We start from the raw sequence: 5,804 nt of genomic DNA, 5'->3' as shown, positions 1-5,804 counted from the left end.
CAAATCTCTTTCTGGACAAGCGACAAACAGAAAGTCTGTGTCTCTCCTTCCATAATAGCTATCTATGTAATGGAAATGTATATATTATAAAACTCCACTCCGAAAGAAAGGTGGCTTTTTTTTTTTGTTTTGTTTTGTTTTGGTTTGTTCTTTTTTTTTCTTTTTTTTTTTTCTTGGAGGGGATGTGCAGGCTGTGGCCCTCTTCCTCCACCGTAGACATGACCCCCATCCCTGTCTGTCCCTCTTTCGAGTGTTTACTTTTTGTAAAGTTTCTTTGGAAACTAAAGTTGTTAGTCAGCTCACCCTCTGTTTTTTCTCTCCCAGTGGAAACATCTCAGCATCTCCTCCCCTCCTCACTCCTTAATTATTTCACTGCTCCTTTTACCAAAATGTTAAAACATGTATACCTGAGAACTGTTCTCCCCTTTTTCTTTCTGAAAAAAATTGAATGATGCAATCCTGGATGTTATTTACTAAATCATTTTTTTTCTCTTCTCCCTATGGTGATTAGGAGTTTGCCTGTTGACAATATAAGCAGCTGATGGCAACAGTCGATGATAGAATAATACTCTGGCTCTCTCCCTCTCTCTAGAGCTCTGAATTAATAAATCTGTTGTAAAACCTATGGTCTTCTCCAAAAATACCAATAAAAACATTACATAACTCAGACCTCCAAGCACAATTTATTATGAAATATCTGCGCCATGGGGACTTCTAGAGAATATGTAGCACCTGTTGTATCTGATTTGTCTGATCAAATCCAGCTGATCTGTTCATGTAACACAAATGGCATTGTTGGTTAAATCGATATCTAGGTATTTTCACAGTGTGCTCAAGTTTTTCATTAAGTTTCTTAAGTCTCTTATTGCTGATGTTTTCTCCATGATAATGTGTCATAATTGAACAGTTAACCTTTAATTACTGATCATTACAGGGTGCATATTTAAGAATGTCTTAACTTTTTTTTAATTAACAGTGCTGTGAAAAATTTGACAAACATGAGAACTGAGTTCTATAAGATTCCTCATGATGACTTTGTCCCCATTAATTTTAAGACTTTGCAATAGACAGCAGCCAAGTAAACAAATACTGATCATGGTTTCAAATTTGTACTTAAAGTGTGGTTACAAGATAGTTTCATCCTGGATCAGTAAGTAAATCTTTTAGATTTTAGATGTGAGCTTGTATAACATTTTAAACAATTTATTATACAAAATAATAAAATTACCACTATAGGTCATCAGGCATTAAAGAAACATGCTAAGTTGAACTATTAGCTTGTCGGACAAAAAAATACTACAGCCTGCTAATTCTTTCAAAATTTCTGTTTGTTTGGACCTGTCTGCCCGCTGTGTATTTGACCAGCAAGACAGGTCCAGTCACTGGGTGCCAGACATAAAACGGCCTAGAGCCTGAACAGATTTTAAGATGTACAGTGGCAAGAAAAACATTGTCAACCTTTTGGAATTTCATGGTTTTCTGCATTAATTTGTGTGCATTAAAATGTGCTCTGATCTTCATCTAAGTCACACAATAGAAAAACACAGTCTGCTTAAAATAATAGTACACAAACATGATATGTTTTCATGTTTTTATTGAACATAACATGTAAACATTCACAGTGCAGGGTGGAAAAAGTATGTGAACCCCTGGCCTAATGACTTGGAGCCAATTGGAGCCAGGAGTGAGCCAACCGTGAGTCCAATCAGTGTGATGATATTAGATGTATAGCTGAATGCTGTCCTGCCCTTGAAAAACACACACCAGTTTTGGGTTTACTGGTTTCAAGAAGCACTGCCTGTGAAGTATGCCTCGCAGAAAAGAGCTCTCAGAAAACCTACGATCAAGAATTGCTGACTTGCATGAAGCTGGAAATGGTACAAAAGTATCTCCAAAGCCTTGATGTTCATGTCTCCACGGTAAGACAGATTCTCCATTTGTAGACAAAGTTCAGCACTGTTGCTACTCTCCCTAGGTGTGGTTGCCCTGTAAAGATGACTGCAAGAGCACAGCGCAGAATGCTGAATGAGGTAGAGAGAAGAATCCCAGCGTGTCAGCTAAAGACTTGCAGAAATTTACGGCACATGCAACATTTTCGTTGACACATCTACAATAAGGAAAACATCAAACAAGAATAGAGTACATGGGAGGACACCACGGAGGAAGCCATTGCTGTCCAAAAAAAAATATTGCAGCATGTTTGAAGTTTGCAAAAGAGCACCTGGATGTTCCACAGCACTACTGGCAAAATATTCTGTGGACAGATGAAACCAAAATTGAGTTGTTTGGAAAAAACACACAACACTATGTGTGGAGAAAAAAAAAGGCACAGCACAGCAACATCAAAACCTCATCTCCACTGTAAAGTATGGCGGAGGAAGCCGTCATGGTTTGGGGCTGCTTTGCTGCCTCAGGGCCTGGACGGATTGTTGTCATTGAGGGAAAAATGAATTGCAGAGTTTATCAAGACGTTTTGCAGGAAAACGTAAGACCATCTGTCCGCCAACTGAAGCTCCACAGAGGATGGGTGATGCAACAGGACAATGATCCAAAGCATACAAGTAATTCAACAAAAGAATAGCTTCAACCGAACAAAATACGCCTTCTGGAGTGGCCCAGTCAGAGTCCTGACCTCAACCCAATTGAAATGCTGTGGCATGACCTTAAGAGAGCCATTCACACCAGACATTACAAGAATATTGGGCTACACTGAAACAGTTTTGTGAAGAAGAGTGGTCCAAAATTACTCCAGATCGGGGTTGTGCAGGTGTGATCTGCAACTACAGGAAATGTTTGCTTGAGGTTATTGCTGCCAAAGGAGGGTCAACCAGTTAAGTCCAAAGTTTCACATACTTTTTCCACTCTGCACTGTGAATGTTTACATGTTATGTTCAATAAAAACATGAAAACATATAATTTTTGTGTAGTATTATTTTAAGCAGACTGTGTTGTTGTGACTTAGTTGTGACTTAGATGAAGATCAGAGCACAAATTATTACAAATTAATGTAGAAAACCATGAACTTCCAAAAGGTTCACAATGTTTTTCTTGCCACTGTACACTGACTTAGCAAGATGTCTTCTGAACAGGTTAGCACTGAGCTCCAGTTAAGGTGAGCTAAGTTAAATTATTTGCAGCTACTGCTAAGGACAGTTATTTTAAAGTGCCCATATTATGTAAAATCACATTTTTGGTAATTTTAGTGCATTTATGTGACTCTATGGTACATGTAGACAGGAGAAGAGCACTGCGTCTTATTTATTTATTTTTTAAACATTTTGTGGGAATCAGTCCCGAGTGGTTAGTGCTTGAAATATTATGTCAACTCTCAGGGACCCAATTCCTGCTCAGGCTCGGTCAAAATGCTGCCCGTGATGACCTAGGCCGAACACTTTCCGACATTTGTTTTCCTGGCTGCAGCAGACTCACTCTAAAAACAGCAAAACAGTGGCAGAGCACAAAGCACGGACACTGCTCACCTTTGGGATTTATGGACAAACTCAGAAGTCTCTTCTTCCTCCATTCTCTCAGGATCTGAACAAACTGGATTTATTTGGTTTCGGAGCAATGCAGTATATGTACGTGTATATTCCAACCAGTTTGTGGATGCTTGGAATAATATCAGGTCTAAGCTCAAAGATGGACTGATTCTCACTGTCTGTGACCTAAAACTGGCTGTAATTCAAAGTTTTAAGTCGTAAGTCTTACAACAATAAGTGTTTTGTCTTGTTTACTCTCGGTTACTGGGTCACAGATGCATTGACAAACGGAGGAGGGTGTGAGGCGCAATACTTGTCACTTTGGAGAGGTTCAATTCGCGCATATTTTCATACCTGCAGCTCATAATAATCTACATGGCTTTTCAGCGTGACGGTTTCCACTCACATTTTGGGGACTTCAAGGACCTGTTTATAAGCCCCAAAAGGGCCATAATACGGCACTTTAAGTAATCTAAAAATTCATGTTCTGGCATTCATACGCCATGGTGCGTGTGCAGATACAGTATTTTATCAGGGCATGACTATTAAGACCAGCTGATGGAGTGATCCCAAGAAATGCTAAATATCTATATAACAGGCAAACAAATCTAGAGCTTTGTCTAAAACAATATAATGTAATACATCCCACTTGTAGAAAGGTTTGGTCTCTTGGACAAGACAAAAAAAAAAAAAAAAGGAAACAAATCTGATATGTGTATTCACTTGAACCTTTATCTGACAAAAGTACAAAGAAGAGAAAATGAGGTGAGAAAGATTGTCAGTGTTTTACTGACCAGCTTAAGTTATGCAGTTTGCATTTTCATATTCTTACTGGATGCGAGGATTTCATCACTTCCAAGTTTGTGGTCGCTGTTGTACGAATTTCCTCTTCTGACGCACCAACCATCTTATATAGGAGAAAGATCTGGACTGCAGATAGATCAGTCAGACACTATACAGTGTACCACAGTACACCGTATGTCTACAATGCCATGCTGTTTTAGCACGTGTAGATTGAGCCTGACATTGTCTGCTCTTTCTCTCTAAAGTTGTAATATACCTATATATGTCTCCTTTATTACAGATGAAGGGCTTTGCACCTTTCACTGTTAACACTCGTGAAGAACCGACGTCCGTTTGTAAGACAAGCTGAAATGTCAATTTGTCTAGCTGTAGAATTTCCACTTTCAGCGGATCTACATAGGCTCAGGCCCAGAAACGTGTTTTCTCTGGGCCTGTTTTTTAATTGATTTATGGCTTTCTCCTGTTGTAATTCGGTTACCTTTCTGGATGCATTGATGGATTGTGTTAAGGGGCCATGTTTTTCTCCCAAGTTCTCACAAGCTGATGTGGCTATATTCCTCACAGCTGAATGACAGCTTCTTGTGAAATGCTGCTGAGGCCTAGAAGGTCACACACATCATTGAATAGTTATATCATCATAGTATTATATAATGTAGATGATGAAAGACGTAGCTAGTGTTGAGAAATATTCTATTCAAACTTATTGACAATTCTCTCATGAAGCTTGACACAAACACTTAGCTTTAGTGGATGCTCCGTTTATGCCTTTTTGTGAATACCTCACCTGTTAATAACCTAATTTGGAACCACACAGAACAGTCTTACCTGGACATTAAGTTAACTTTTTAATTTCATTCTGCCTTTGTCACAACTTGTTTATATTTAGAAAATATACTTAAGATGAAACACTGGTAATCTTTGTCCTTTTGTCAGATAAATAAATGAACATTTTACACATTTTATGCATTTCAGAAAAAAAGACAAGTTTCCTGGAATTGAGTTTGTGCAAGAACTGTGGAGCTTATATTCTCAAGAAGACAATGACAAAAACAGACAGATGGAAATAAAGTAATACAATACAATGTATACAGGTACCATAGAACCTATACATCGTTGGACAAATATAAAGGATGGAGAAGCAAAATAAACTGCTAAGCTGGCCAGTCTGGTTAAAGAGACATTATTGTCAGCATAATATTGACAGTGTGTATTATGTTTGTGTTGAGCACATGCTGAAAAGGAACATGTCCCTTCTTGTACATCAAGTTTTCACTTTTTTGTAAGATGAAAAAGTTTTTCATTTGTTTTTTAAATAGCTAAAAGGTGGAGCTGATGTTCACAGTCTTGTTACCATAACACACAAGTTGTAATTATTGGTATTAGTCTTTAGTATGTTTTGCAAGTCTAAAGGTGAACATCTCTGTTTTACCAAGAACAGGTTGCTTGCATCTCACAGTTTGTGAATTAATAACCATAATCTAAGTTCAAACTAATCATGCTACACAGGGGCCTTGTACAGAG

The 5,804-nt window shown here is 38.2% G+C and overlaps 1 protein-coding gene across 1 annotated transcript in view; it reads left to right on the top strand.

Annotated features, from left to right (window-relative positions):
- LOC113166879 (casein kinase I-like) overlaps nt 1-669 on the top strand; it is a 25,120-nt gene extending 24,451 nt beyond the window's left edge. The window contains exon 8 of the mRNA XM_026367495.1: nt 1-669. This exon is cut by the window's left edge and continues 58 nt beyond it. The gene's annotated coding sequence lies outside the window, so the exon portion shown is untranslated.
- The last annotated feature ends 5,135 nt before the right edge of the window (nt 670-5,804 follow it).

This window comes from Anabas testudineus, chromosome 10 (assembly GCF_900324465.2).
Source record: "Anabas testudineus chromosome 10, fAnaTes1.2, whole genome shotgun sequence".
In the NCBI taxonomy this organism is placed as follows: Eukaryota; Metazoa; Chordata; class Actinopteri; order Anabantiformes; family Anabantidae; genus Anabas; species Anabas testudineus.
This window is presented reverse-complemented; position numbering and strand designations above follow the sequence as displayed.